The sequence below is a fragment of the Pipistrellus kuhlii genome, unplaced genomic scaffold, assembly GCF_014108245.1.
Source record: "Pipistrellus kuhlii isolate mPipKuh1 unplaced genomic scaffold, mPipKuh1.p scaffold_m20_p_10, whole genome shotgun sequence".
NCBI lineage: Eukaryota > Metazoa > Chordata > Mammalia > Chiroptera > Vespertilionidae > Pipistrellus > Pipistrellus kuhlii.
In genome coordinates, this window is record NW_023425405.1 from 15,976,983 (window position 1) to 15,992,370 (window position 15,388).

Below are 15,388 nucleotides of genomic sequence, written 5' to 3' on the forward strand. Positions count from 1 at the left end.
TTCTTTCTTTTTAGTCCCTTTCCTGTCTTTTTATTTATATATATAATAAATAAATAATATATATTATATATATATATTATTCTTACTTAATTAAAAAAAGAAGACAATGAAAAAATAATGTTCATGGTGTATATTAATTTGCTAAATTACTCTTCCAACTATATAGTCCCTCCACAACAAGTCTGTTTTCAAACAGGCTGAATGGCTGCTCATCCGTTTTCCTCTGCATAGGAGGTATTTAGAATTTATCTAGGGAAACATACTTCTCTTTTCTAAAAACATGGACCCAAAATATTTAGCCATTTATCTTCTAAAAACCATATAAAATGCATGTCCTTTCCGTGTTTCCTGCTGATAATATTTTCCCCCATTTGTAGTGCAACTTTTCTTTCCTCTGGGAAGCTGGCACTTATTTTATTCATAGATTGCAAATTACGCCCCGATGCTGTACAACCAAGAGGCATTACTCATACACGCCGGGAGACTGCTGCCTGGGATATAATCAGCAGTGGCCGTGTAAAACAGCACGTTAACACAGGCCTCGCTGAGTTACAGACCGTACTGCGTGGAAACACGGGGCCCCAAACGCCTCGGGACCCGGCTCCTATCTTCACCCAGACGTCACTGATGGAGCTGCTTCCAGAGCTCACTGATGTCTGCGCTTGCCTGTCTTCAAACCCAGCAGTTCAGCAGACTAAAAAGTATCTGTTCTACCTTAACCATCTGTCCAGATAGGGAACGTCCCTGCGTTGTTCTCAAAGTTTATTTCCAAATCAGCCATTTGGGTTCAGAAGACATTTTCCCACAGGAACAATGTTGCAGAGATGGTGCTGCACAGATGCCTGGTGGAGCTGCGGTGTACTGGCAGCGTGGCCTTGACCGCGCCATTCCCACCAGCCATTATTTATCCTGCTTCTCTGGGAAAGTGCCTTCTGCGTTCTAACTTGGAATGCCTGTAGCTCACCTCTCCCTCCGCCTGGCAGCCTTCAGCGTGGCTTTTTTAGGCTAGGCTGCAGTAGCAGCTGGGGGAGAGGGGATAGGGTAGCCTTCCCAAGAATTATGGACCACACTGCCGGGAGATACCCATCACAAGATGAGTCTCAGATGGATACAGATGCCTCTGAGTAACTTATTCATGCTGGAGGGCTGAAGGAAGGACACCAAACATGTGGACCAGTCAGTTCTCGTGCTTCCGAACGAGGCACAGAGGTCAGGAGACTTTTTCCCAAGTAGAGATCATTTTCAAATCAGACCTTCATAAATAGGGAAAACCCTACATAGTAAGGCCTCCGATTTATTTTAAGACCAAGCTTCTGGACTTGCAAGTAGCCAAGGAGAATAGGTTAACTCTTCTGTCAGTGATGCAATCGTCTCCAAACACATGGCAACAAAAAGGCATAAATCTAGCACCTGGCCCCAGACCTGACAAACAGGAGGTGCTCATAATTTTTCGTTGTTGCTGAATCAAGCACCGATTGAGTGAATTCTATGTTTAAAAGTGCCAGACTGCGCAGGTGTGCCAGCTAACTTCCTTCTAATTTGGCAGCTCCTAATTCTGTCCTTCCCATCGCACACATTCTACCAATGATGAGCTGGTCTCAGTACTTTCAAGAAGTCACTAGAACATTAGTGTCACCTCTGTGGGCATAGGCATTGGTCTACACCAGCCCCAAAGTAGGTGCTGGGTGTCTCCATGCCCTCTCTCTCTGCATACTTTCTTGCAGTGGCTCCCCATTGACAAATCTGAGGGAACCAAAGGGCAAGGGAGAGGAAGGGGAAGTGGGAAACCAATAAGGATAGCCAGGCCCGTAGGACCCTACCTCATTGAGAGCCTGGTGCTACCCAAACACTGCCTGCTCTAAAAGACCCCGGCTCTTTTGGTCAGTTGTTTTTATAACATGTGTAGACACATGCTAGGGGGCTGTGTCTCTCTCAGGTTAGAATGTAGTCTCGCCGAAACCGGTTTGGCTCAGTGGATAGAGCGTTGGCCTGCGGATTGAAAGGTCCCGGGTTCAATTCCGTCAAGGGCATGTACCTTGGTTGCTGGCACATCCCCAGTGGGAGGTGTGCAAGAGGCAGCTGATCTGTGATTCTCTCTCATTGATGTTTCTAACTCTCTATCCCTCTCCTTCTCTGTAAAAAAAAAAAAATCAATAAAATATATATAAATAAAAAAAGAATGTAGTCTCTACACCAGTCCTGGGTCCCAGTCATTTCAGCCTTTAAAATGACATAATGATGTTTTGTTTCCTTTCGTATTTACAACCACTTTCACAAGAAATATACTATTCAGGTTCCCTCAATTAAAAACCCTCGCCCATCCCATCCCCACCCCACCCCCAATAAACGTATGGACTGTGAACTTTTGGTTTCATAGACTGTGCTTTCTTTTCTTAAAGTCCCATTGGTGTTCCCCAAGACAGCCTCCTGCTCCAAGATTAACATTTCTTATGATTGTTCCTGACAATGGATTCACTTCCAGAGGCCCCGCTGAAGGATCACCAAAAAAGGGCATGGAGCGGGCTGGTTTTGGCAGCCCGCGCGCCGTTTCTGAGCTTTTTTAGGTCTTGGTTTTTCTGATGAGTGATTTCCTGAGCATGCCTGGGGAATGACAGGCATCTCCGACGGGGCAGGCTGCATCCACCTCGGCCGAGGTGTCGTCACTGGCTGCCTATTAGAAAAACCTACAGGACAATGCATACCGCCGGCCGCTGGCTGTAAACACGGGGCGGGGGTGTGCGTTCCCGGAGCCCGGACCACGGGGCGGGGCCGGGAGGGCGGGCTGCGTTTTATTGAATAGAGAGCCCTGCGCGCTGCCTGCTGCCTGCTGCCTGCCTGTGCTCGGCGGAAAGCAGTCCTTCTTCCTCTCCCACCCGGTCCCCGGGAAGAAGGTCCAGCCTAGGAGGTAAGGAAGGCGCAGAGGACTTGCTTTTCCTCTCTTCCCGGGGATGGAACCTCCTGGTTGCATCCAGCATTCCCCGCCAAGGGAGCTGGGCGGACCGAGGCTGCAAAAGCCAATGAACCAGCCCTGCAGACTCAGAGTCAGCCCCTGCCTCGCTGCTCTGCAGACATTCCCGGGAGGCGGGCAGGATGCGATTTCAAGTTCTGTTCTTGGAGTTGGGACTAGGGAGTGGGGGTGGGGGGGTGGGGGTGGGGGAGGAATCTAGAGAAGTGTCTGTGCAGGGACCACCGGGACTTTGAGGGGAAGAGGCTTTTGTTTGGGGGTGCGATGGGGGTGGTACCTGGTTGCCCAGTGAGTGAGTGACATGGACGTGCTGTGCTCTGTGCTCTCTGCCCACACCAGCGGTCCCTCCTGGGAGCAGAGGCTTAAGGAGGGTCTGCTTTTAACAAAACTTTTTAGGTGGACGAGAAGCCAAACAGTGATGCTTTGTGTGTGTGTGTGTGTGTGTGTGTGTGTGTGTGTGTGTGTGTTAATGTAACTGATCTGGTATCTGCTAAAACAGGAGGTGCCTACCACGATCTGTTTCCTATAAAACCCAATAATGCGAGCAGGCAGGCGCTGGCGCGTGTGTTTTGAAGAACTTGCTTTCCACATCCCACCAAAACTATTTCTTGAGAAACCTCCTTTTTCTGTCGGGAAGTGTGCCCGCGTGGGACCCGGATTATTTGCAAAGCTGTCGGAGGCAAGTGGGTTCTAGAAAGGGAGGACCCAGTCTCATTTCAGGAGAGTCAGACATATTTGGGCATCTCCCACAGTGGTACGGGGCAGCTGGGTGGTAGTAACCTGACTAGAAAGAGCTGACTGTGAGGGGTGGAGGGGACTTCAGTGCTGTGGCAGTGCATGGTCGGAAACACGGGAGGAGAAAACGTGCTTGGTATTCTGCTGTTACCAAGGCTATGCAGATGGATTTATAAACCAAAGTAGTGAAGTCTTCCTACTGGGATTGGCAAAACCAGACCCCCAGCACTGGAATGTAAGTGGAGACCAGTGGCAAAAAAAAAAAAAAAAAAAAAAAAAAAAAAAAAAAAAAGGTGACTCTGATCATGTTTAAAGTAAACCTTGGGTATTCAAGCTTCCCTCCTCCAAACGACTGGCCCAATTTGATTTTATTCCATTTGGAGTGAGGTGGTTTTGGTGTTGAGAATCATGGAATCTTCTCTCTGTATTTGGAAGTTGGGGGGATAATTTTCTTGAGCATGCCTCTCTCTCCTCCCAGAAGTGATATATGATAACAGAATTCCCTGTGAGTTTCTCTTCCTGGAACGGTTCTGAGTAAGTGTGAGAGAAAGGCTGCAGGCGAGAGCTCTAGTTTGATTATCATCCTTCCCTGGAAGAGATCAAGTTCCAAACCATTTCCACAGTGTTTTTCGTGTCAATCACAGTATGGAGAGCAATTTCTTTTTCAACTGTTCTTTAAACCATGTAGGGAATGCAGCGTGGAAGGGAATCTATAATCTTGGTATCTGAGGGTCATAGATTCCATTTTGAGACCAACATCTCCCAGTCCCTGACAGTTCAGAATTTCCTTCCACCACTCTCTCCTCTCCCCAGGTGCTCCCCACCTCCCAAAAAACATTATTTAAAAAATAATAACGCTTTCAGTGTTCTACTGTGCATAGTGATGGAGCAAAGGGATTTGATATTTTACTTTCTGTTGAACTTTAGGCAGCTCTTTGCACTACTCTCCTCCTGTTGAATAATAGCTAGAATGCATCTCCCCATACAGGGAGGTAAAAGGAACCCAGTGGAACCAGAGTGCAAGGATTTTCATTTTATTAAAACCATTTAATAAAGAGAAATACATTGGCGCACACACCAGGAATATACAATGGGTTAAACCATTGGTAACACACTGGTTTTTTTCCATTGTTCAAAGCCAATAGAAACGTGCAACTTAAATAATTCAGACCAAAAGATTGCTTCAAACAGATATAATTCTTTCATTAAAGAGGAGAACCAGGTTTGAAATGCAACTTAAAGGGTTTAAATGAGATACATTAAGCATTTTCCCACAGTGAGGCAATTAATAATTCTAGTTGGCTCCTATGACTGGCCTGGGGATCTTCTACTTTGGGGCAATAGGTTGGCCCTTTGTCCAGCCATGGAAAGTACCAGAATCCAGCCTGGGTATTCTCTGTTCTGTTAAGTAAAAGGCATCTCGGTAAGTCTTTTCTTAAAAACACATGTAGTTGTCTCCATTTGTTGTTTTTACAGTAGCATATTCACCACTCGGTCATTCTTCAGCAAGACAAAAAACTGACTTATCGATGGGCATGGAAAAGGGATTAGCTTGGTCCCCATCTGCCTGCAATCGTTCACATGTCTCAGAAATGTGGTGGGGTGAGGCCAGGGTGGGGGGACAGGGGAAAACGCTGACAAAGTGGTATGCAAATAACATGGTAGGACTAAGGAGGAGGTTAGGAAGATGCTGCCAAAGAATTTTCAGACTTTAAAACAGAATTTTCTGGGTAAATTCTCTCAGAGCCTGAAAATAGAATCATTAGCTCCTTACTGAAAGTCCCTCATTTGTCAGGCTAATCCAAGTTTGGTATTGGAGAGAAGCCCATAGGTTCTGAGTAATTGGGTCATTTAAAGAGATGCTTGTAGTGCAGGCTGCACTCACGAGCACTGCTGTGAGAGCTTTGTCTCCACGCTGGTTCTTCTCCTTACATAGCCTGACCTTTGAGGAGGAAACCATCCATTCTTCCACTTCATCTGCCCTATGGGCATTTTTATGCTTCTCCTACTTCCCATGGTGGTTAAGGTGTCCAAAGGAGATGAGACCCCATCTTCTGTACAGGCTGTTTTCTCTACACTGTCTGCAATTGGAGTCTTCTGGACATTAGGCTCGTCGTGGCTGGTCTCATCCCCACTTCTCACCTAGTGTCCCTAATGATCTGCTCCTTCCTCATAGCTGAGGATCCTTGCGTGGTACTTTATGGGTCCTAGCTCTTTGTAGAACTAGGGAATGCCCGTCCACCCCAACGTTGTCTTAATTTTGGCTTTGATCATCAAAGACAAAAAGACACAAGTATCAGGAGGTAGAACAAGATGGGTCATCCGTGGTGCAAGGCCACAGCCAGGAATCAGGAAACCTGAAGATTCGGTTGAGTTGAAGACCGATGACAAGGTGCTGACAACGGAAAGGCCTTAGTAAATGAGGCAGCTTCTCTGCCTCCAGCCAAAAGCATGGAACTAATCCCAGCATGTCAAGCCCGGACCTTGCAGGGAGGGTGAGATAATCAGGAGCACCTGGCTTTGGTTCCTGTTGCTATTGAGACCAGACTGCTCCCTGGATCTGGCCTCTCACCTCTGTTTGCTTCAGTCTTTAGAACCCCCAGCTGGCTCTCCTGTAACTGACTACTGGGGGCATCCTTAACTTCCCAACCCCCAGCCCTCCACCGCTACCACCTTCCCTAGCTCCTCCATCCTCAGGGCACAAGGGGGCTTTCCTGAGCCAACACTGACCATTGCAATGGCCCAGCTCTAGGAGGAGGCACAGAGAATAGCACAGGGGCAAGCCCAGATGGGTTTGAGATAGGGGAAAACCTCTTCACTGTTTAAGACAGAAGGAGAAAAGTTAGACCAGCCAGAGTTGGTGTTAGAGCAATTTTTTTGTGGAAAGAAGCCATTCTGCTTCTCACCCCTAAACTCACAATTGGCAGAAGGAGGGTATGTGTTGTAAGAGGAGGGCATGGCCATGAAGGAGAGGTAATGAGGTTGGCCCTGCCAGGTGTTCTTTCCAGTTGTTGTTGTTGTTGTTTTGGATATCTTTGGGAATCTGTAAAATCCCTAAATCCCGAAGGTCCTTTGTGAACCCACTCTTTGTAACTGACCAGGGAGACACCCTTTAGCTGGGGAAGGTTCAGATGGGAGTGGTAGAAAGTCTTTAATTCCATTGGAGACAAGGGTGGATGGATCAGAACATGAATGGAGGTGTTCTTTCTTGTTTCACTGGAAGGAAAAAAGGGAAGGAAGGAAGGAAGGAAGGAAGGAAGGAAGGAAGGAAGGAAGGAAGGAAGGAAGGAAGGAAGGAAGGAAGGAATGTATAGAAGGAGATGACCTCAAATGGCCTCCATTTCAAAGAAAAGGAGATCCTCTAAAGAAGGAATTTTCTGGGGAGATTTAGGGGCCGGAGAGATCAGGAATGGCTGCTGGTGAGTGTTGCTGAGAGAATACCGAGAGCTTAATAGCAGGATTGCTAAGCAGCAATGAAGGGATAGTTGAAGGAGAATAATTGTTTTTTTCAATATTGTATGATAAACTTCTTTTTACATTTCCTGAGGCTTTTGGCCTTGTTCTGTGAAAATGCGGATGAAAACACTTGACTTTAAGGAAATCATCTCACTTGGAGAGAGACAGATTAAGTCGGAATATGTAATTAGTTCCTTTTACACCCACATGTAACATTCCCAAACTGTGCAACTAGGCAGATTTCATCCCTGTGCTAAAGATGGGCAGGCATAGGGCCGAGTGCGCAAGGGGTCCCAGGTCCAGGAGCATTAAGGACATTAGTTCCATCGGAGTCAGGGAAGGGTCTAAGCCAGATGGATATAATATACAACGATGGACCAGGCTGAGTGAAAGAGAAACAGCAAAAATCAGATGCCAGGCAGAGGCTTAGAAACCAAGAGTTTGCTGAGCAAGCAGCCTATGGACAGGTAGTGTGACATGTGTGAGAGCAGGTGGCACAGTGATCCAAATAAATAGACCCTTGTGTTGAATAGCTTCAGTAGCTCAAGTGAAGGGACAGGAGTACAAGATGCATATGGACTAATAAAGGAGTGAAATCACAAGGAAATCCATGAACAGAAGCCAAGCTAGGAGCAGGGTCCGAAGAGAGTGGAGTTGGAATCAAGGTGGGTTGAGGATCACAGCAGATGTCTATGAGCGCTCGTTAATGTCTCTCAGCTGCAGCACATGTGGCTGATTCTCTCTGCTGCTCTACAGACTGGAAAATTCCTTCTGTGCTCCCTGGTCAAATTCTGAAAGAAGAGATCCGATTGGTTTGGCTAATAACTATTGTCTTTGGCAAAATTTTTAGGGGACATCAGAGTTTACTGGCATGCCTATGGATAAATTACCAGTGGGTCTGGCAGCAGCAGTCACTCCTGAGGGAGAGGAAAGCCTATTGGGCAAATCTAGTTAGAAGAGAGAGTTAGGCATGGAAGGCAAATTAGCTAAAATGTGCAACAGCTGTCAATGAATAGTGTTTGGATTTTTTTATTTTTTTATTTTATTTTTGTGACTGAATTCCTAGCGAGGCAATCACCCACTGTCAGGGTCATAGAGTACAGTACTTAATGACCACTTTGGCACGGCCTGATAAAGCCAGCCTTGAGGGAGGTTAGCCTGGAAGCTTACCCTACTGATAATTGAAAAGATAAGAATTATGGATAATCATGTTAGAGAGATCCTAAAGAAAAACACTCGGGTGATTTTGTTGGCAAGAAGCTTCATATGAGTCAAAGATGTGATAATGCTCCCCCCAAACTAAAGCAATCTTTAAAATTCAATAAATAATGTTTTCATAATGTTAATAAATAAAACCTACTACATTTCAACGTAAATCACAATACTTAGTAAGATTACTGCATCAAAGGTAGTGTACTCTTTATGAGTGGAAATTCCAGTTCTCGGCAATGTTCCCAATGTCATCCTTCATTCCCTGAACACCTGTCTCATTGTCTGTTGAGAAGAATGAAAAAAAGAGCGCACCCTGTTCTGAGCTCATTCTATGGAGATGCACTGACAAATGTGAAGCCAGGGCTGAATGTCCAAGGCCAGAGCGGGTCAGGAGAACAGAATCTGGGGAACAGATAAGGGATCTGGAGCAGTTTATCCCAAAGCAAAGAAAATGTAGTGGACACATGGATGTCTTCAAAAATTGGGAGAACTTTTATGTAAAAAGGAGAGAAGGCATTTGTGTTTCTCAAAACAGTAGGACTGGATCCACATAGATTCATAGATGCGTTTTAGAAACAAAAAAAGGATGGAGCCCAAACCAGTTTGGATAGAGCGTTGGCCTGCAGACTGAAGGGTCCCAGGTTCGATTCCGGTCAAGGGCATGTACCTTGGTTGTGGGCACATCCCCAGTGGGGAGTGTGCAGGAGGCAGCTGATCGAAGTGTCTCTCTCACTGATGTTTCTAACACTCTATCCCTCTCTTCCTCTCTGTAAAAAAATCAAATATATATATATATATATATATATATATATATATATATATATTTTTTTTTTTTTTTTTAAAGATGAGAGGACTTGAGGAATTATTTAGTCCAGAGAGTACAAATAATTTTTCATCTGTTTGCCACCTCCAGACAACTGGCAGTGGCCATCTAGAACACTGTGTTGAGAAGGATTCTGAGCTTACCAGGGTTGGGAAGTGCTATCTGTGATAGTGATGTCTTGTGGAGGAAAAGGGCCATTGCTACTCAAGTGGCAGGCTTTTTGTTGTTGATGTGGTCCCTAGATAGGTATCTAACCTCTGCCCTGGGCTCTCTGAGAGACCACAAAGTCATTGCAAGAGAAAGGTAAATGCAGCAAATTTTTTTTGACAAACTAAGTAAGTAGCATATCTTACATAATTTGGTGCTACTGTTTTTCTAAGGTTATAGATGCATTATGATAATGAAATGTTCGTTTGTTTTTTTTACATAGTTATTGAGTTCATAGTAGCTTTTGGTATTGCGTTTTCTCAACCAGTAGGCCTAAAACAAATAATTACATTGTGTGTGGGAAGGTTGTGCAAGACATTTGGGATCTTACCGAGAAATTCTTTTTTTTTTTAAATGAACCAGTGATTTATTTTTCATCTTTCTAGCTGCAGCAAATAAAATTATACATGCATTTGTAGGTTTCTTTGATAAAATATCAGTAAGATTCTAAAGGACATAGCATCTTTTTCCCCCATTCATATACACCCACTGCCTGGCAGCCCAATAAATATCTACTGCATGAAACAGGCGTCTTCAAATTATGGCCCGCGGGCCACATGCGGCCCGCAGAGGAGTCTGATCCGGCCCGCCAGGTTTTTTGGGCAGTGAGCGCAGCCGAGGTGTTACAGTAGGAATTAGTAGTTCATATAATCCGGCCCTCCAGCTCTCTGAGGGACCGTGATCTGGCCCCCACTTTAAAAAGTTTGAGGACCCCTGGTGCCATGAAAGAACAAAGCAAGGGACTTGACCAAGGTCACCCAGTTGTGGCCACAGGATTCCTGAGTCCCAGGCAGTTAACCTTTTCAGTGCACCAACCAGTTTATTTCTTCTGCTAGCCAGAGAGGGTTCCATTTTAGCATCTCATGGGTTGCGGTTATACGATGCAGCCCCCATTTGCCTACCATCCGGTAGATTTTAACCAGTGTCTTGATCAGAATTAAGTGTAGGGCTTTTTGAAAACAGGCATCCCTGAGACCCACTCCCTGAAGACTGGTTCAGTAGGACTGGGGGTCCAGCATCCGTAGGTGTAAAAACTCCCCGGCGAAGCTGACAAAACACCCTGACTCAGAAACCACAGGTGAGTAAGCAAATAAATACGCAATCATAAGCATATATTATGGATGCAATTAAACAACGGAGGCATTCTGATCCGCTCCCCTGCATAGAGGCTCATTTTACCTCGGAACTTCTTAACCCTTTGCACTCCGCTGTCCCCTCTCAGGGGACATCGGAATTCTAGCATATCACTCGGATGTCCCCTCTCAGGGGGGACATTGCAGTTTATTAGTGATTACGGGGAATTGAGTGAATTCAACGCACGTGTCCGCCGCAAAGTAGCGTCGAGTAGCTGGTAGCCAATGTCCAGAATGGTTCGGAGTGCAAAGGGTTAATTTGTCATAGATATATGGAGTAACTTATTCCTCAGAAGCCTCGTTGTTTAGTTTTGAATCGTTGCTTTCTAAAAGCCACAGCTGTGTCATCCAAATCATCAGTTCTGTGATGTCTCCCCAGAAGGGCCAGATCACGTATGCGAACATCCCCCGGCTTCCCATCCTCCTTTGGTTTTGGGCACGGAGCTATCAGCCCTGTGAGGTCAAGCTCTCTGATGAGATTTCCAGTGTCTGCTTTTGGAAAGCGCTGGAAATGTGGCAAGAATAAAATTTCTCATGGTATTTCCACTTCCTGTTCCAGGCACCATTACTAAGTGAAATTTAGGCTTGGGGGGGGGGGGAGGGTGAATGAGGACAAATTTTCTCTTTAAGTAGTTCTGTCCTTAGGATGTTACTTTAGAGATGTAACTTACCAAGAAAAACAGAAGATTCTTCCCCCGCCCCCCTCTGTTTTCCACTTTGTGGTGAGGAGTGTGCAAGTCCTGGGAGAGATTCCTCCCACCTTCTCCCCACATCTCCTTTGGTTTAGCTGCCTCCTTGGCAGCCCCAGAGAGACAAGTGGAAAGGGGCGGACAGCAAGTCCATCTCTGGGGTCTTCCTTTATTCAGCGGTCAGGAGTGACATCCTGTTGCACAGCAGAACCTACCATATTCAGAGCGCCGAGTACATAAATCATAGTCCCTCAGGATTGTGCAGCTACAAGCCTCTCTGCATGAGCGACCTGGGACAATGAACATGTCAGACCGCTACTATATTTGTACCGGTGCTGTTTGGTTTACAAAGCTGTGCTTCCACTGTGGACATGAAAGCAGGTTTGCTGGAGAAGAGCAGCTAAAAAGGAGTGAGATTAGGATCCACGTCTGCATAATGACACCATACTGACTCCGTCTCCTTCCCCTCTGACTGCCCTGTCCACACATCCTAAATAGTGGTATGTGGAGCCAGCTCAGACCAGCTCCCAAAAGCCAGGTGTTAAATTTTCAAGTTTTTAAGAACTATAATAGTTGTTGAACCGTCATTTAAAAAATATATATATATAAAATCAAATCAAATATTAAAAACCAAGGTAAGCCCTAGCCAGATTGGCTCAGTGGATAGAATGTCAGCCTCCACCGGACTGAAGGGTCCCAGGCACACTCCCCAGTAGAGGGCGTGCAGGAAGCAGCCAATCAATGATCCTCTCGCATCATTGATGTTTATATCTCTCTTTCCCTCTCCCTTACTTTCTCAAATCAGAGAATATATATACTTAAAAACCCAAGGTAATAAATCCCCCAAACTCATCCCTTCCTAATTATTTTACTATGTTTTACTATTACCTATGCTCTCTGGAGATTAGTTACGTTTACGTTGTCTGTGTGATGGAAATTCTATAGGATGCTGTGCAAATGAACTTCTCTTCCCAATTCTTTGTTCATTGATGGTACCTTGGGAGCTTGAGATCAACTATTTATACTACGGAAATTTGCAAATGCCACAAATCAGACTCCACTCCACCCACACACCCCAGAGCTAATTGTCAAATATTTACTAGCAGACCACTACGGCTTCAAGTTGGTAAAAATCAGCTCCTACACAGGAGAGCTAATCAGAATACCTCTATTGCTTAATTGCATTCATACTGAATGTTTATGATTAAATATCTATTTACTCGTCTATTATTTCTTAAGCTTCTAGAACATAAGAATCATGAAATTAGGAACCTTGTGGAAGGTTTTCTGGGCTGTGACTTGAGTCTAAAAAAATGCCTTGCCCCATGCTTAGTAGGTGCTTATTATGTGAGTGAAATGAGTAGAGGAATAAGTGTTCTTGATTTCTTCTTGATAAGAAAGCTGAAGCAGATGTTCATGTTTGAACTCATTGATTCCTCTCTAATTATATCATTACTGAGTGCTTGGAACCGTACCTGGCCCAGGCTAAGAAGCATATACATATTTATTAGATAAAAATCAAATAGATATTCTTCATAACAACCCAGTTTACAGACAAAGAAACTGAATTGCAATTAGGTTAAATAACACATCTAAGGCCACACTGCTTCTCAGGGGCAGAGCGAGATTCAAACCTGGCTCCATCGTCCCTGTGCTCACCCGCCACGCTGTGCTGACTATTGCTGACAACTCCAGTTGATGGAAACTCCTGTTTCGTGTATGGCTCTGGAGATGTGACCCACATGAGAACAGACTGGAGTCCGGAAGACTTGATTTGAAAAATTTACCATTTTCTAGCCTGTTTCTTTCCTTTTGTGGATATTATAAGGATCAGAAGTAATAACACTAAACTGTGCACATAAGTAGCTGTCATACTTGACTTCCTATGGAGGCTCTCTGTAGACTCGAGGCTCCCTTTAGTCTCTCTGCCCTTGGCCACACACTCTCCCAAGTTATGCTCATAACACAGATGGGATTAAAGGTGCCAACTTGGACCATAGATACCAGCTTTAGGAAACCCCATTTCCGGTCAGCATAAGCATTTTCTAACTAAACAGTCTACTCTGCAGAACCAGGCAACCTCCCTCCTCCCTTCAGCCACAGAGTTTTCTCCCCTACCCTTATCCCTGGATCTGTGCTGCCTTAACCAATCTAAATAACCTTTGTCTAGTATGGCAAAGGGGTTTTATTACACCTGCGGCTGGATTGTTAGGTCAGTTTTTAGTGTTTTAGAGCTGGAATGAGAGAGGAAGAGAGGAGAAGATTGAGACTTTATCTGGAGAAAAAGCACTGACCTTGGGAGGAAGGGGAAGTAGAAATGGGATAGTTATCCTGAACCCTTGTAGGTGGTGAAGATTAGCTAGCTCATTCAGCTGCCTTGAGGGCATACAGTTGTGTGACAGGCACTGCTGAGTGGGAAATAACTACCTCAGGGCAGTAAAGTAAATAACTTGCCCAAGTCACACACTGGCAAATGGCAGAGCTGGATTCCACCGAGCTCTCTGACCTCAACCCTTTCCATGTCCCTACAGCTGTCTGTTCTGTGTCTTTCCCGAGGACGATGGAAACCAGAGCAGGAGCTTTCCGTAACCAATCATTATAACTTGTCAGAGAGCCACGCTGCAGCTCAAATGGACAAGCACACTGTCATTCGCTGCCATATAAGGAAGCGGGCTAAACACCATTTCTCCCACTATTGACTCCAGGGCTTACTCAAGGCAGTTAGACAGGACAGGAATCTAGGCCTATAGAAGTTTTTTTTGTTTTGTTTTTTAAGAAGAAGAGAAAGAAAGCTGTAAAAATACTTTTGTGGGTTTTTCCCTGGTAGCAGAGATCCCTTAACAAGCAGGTTTTACAACTTTTCCCCAACTCAGGGAGAGATGTTCTGGAATTAGGTACTGAAGGATTAGACTCTTTGTCCAGCTACATTAAGCTGTTTTAGTGTTTGATTGTGTCAAACTTAGCTATTTAGAAGACCAGGTCAGAGCTGATTCTGTGAGGAGTGGGTGGGAAGTCCAGGACTAGACTTCTCTGGGCAATGAGAGTCCCCTTACCTGGCCAGCCAGTCTCAAACACAGTATTTCTCAATCAAGCTTCATATTTAAGTTTTACCTTTGCCTTAATAATCAGGTACAATGGGGACTTCAGAACATGGCAGTGTACCCAACTTCATGGAGGAGGGAGAAACTGAGGCATGAGCTGTTGAAATTATTATTTTTTAAAATATATTTTGTTGATTTTTTACAGAGAGAAAGGGAGAGGGATAGAGAGCTAGAAACATTGATGAGAGAGAAACATCGACCAGCTGCCTCCTGCACACCCCCCAGCAGGATGTGCCCACAACCAATGCACATGCCCCTGACCAGAATTGAATCCAGGACCCCTCAGTCCACAGACTGACGCTCTATCCACGGAGCCAAACCGGTTTTGGCCAGTTGAAATTATTTCCTCAGAATCAGCCAGTACAATCTTTCCATAGAGGTGCCTGATCTTCTGGGTAACTCTACGAAGAATTGCTTAGTCTTCCCAGGGAATGGAACAAGTCTATAAAAATTCTGGTCCACTTCTCTTACCCTCCCATCTTAGCCCAGACTGCATCTGGCGTGTTCATTTTCCCGAGATACAGGGGTTAGGACTTCAGCATAAGAATTTTGAGGGATACACAATTCAACGCCTGCGATGCCACAATTCCAAATGATAGTCGAAACCCACATGGCATATTTTTCTGAAGCCCTAAGTGCCAAAGACCCTATTGCTGGTGGCATTCCCTCTTCCCTCTAGGTCTGGGGAACGCTTAGCTAAAAATCCCTTTGCCTCGCATGCACGCATGTACACAAACACAAGCACATACACAAACACACACACATGCACACACAAACATGAACACAAACACACACACATGCATGCTGTTTTCCAAAGCAATTCACAGCAGAAGATAAAGTCAGAACAGCTGACACTTCGCCCTGGAGCCCAGAAGCCATCAGGACCTGAACCTCTGTGAGCCCTTGAGAATCTCTGATGAGAGCTTTTGTGTGTGTTTTTATTATTTTTTTTTAATATATTTTATTGATTTTTTACAGAGAGGAGGAGAGAGGGATAGAGAGCTAGGAACATCGATGAGAGAGAAACATCGACCAGCTGCCTCTTGCACACCCCCTGCCAGGGATGT

The 15,388-nt window shown here is 45.1% G+C and overlaps 1 protein-coding gene across 6 annotated transcripts in view; it reads left to right on the forward strand.

Annotated features, from left to right (window-relative positions):
* Positions 1–2,706: 2,706 nt before the first annotated feature.
* CALD1 (caldesmon 1) overlaps positions 2,707–15,388 on the forward strand; it is a 186,323-nt gene continuing 173,641 nt past the window's right edge. The window contains exons 1-2 of one of the 6 annotated variants that reach the window (XM_045576937.1): positions 2,707–2,905; positions 10,362–10,476. The gene's annotated coding sequence lies outside the window, so the exon portion shown is untranslated. The remainder of the gene's footprint in view (positions 2,906–10,361; positions 10,477–15,388) is intronic. The other 5 variants (XM_045576930.1, XM_045576945.1, XM_045576948.1 and 2 more) reach the window with 5 other exon arrangements.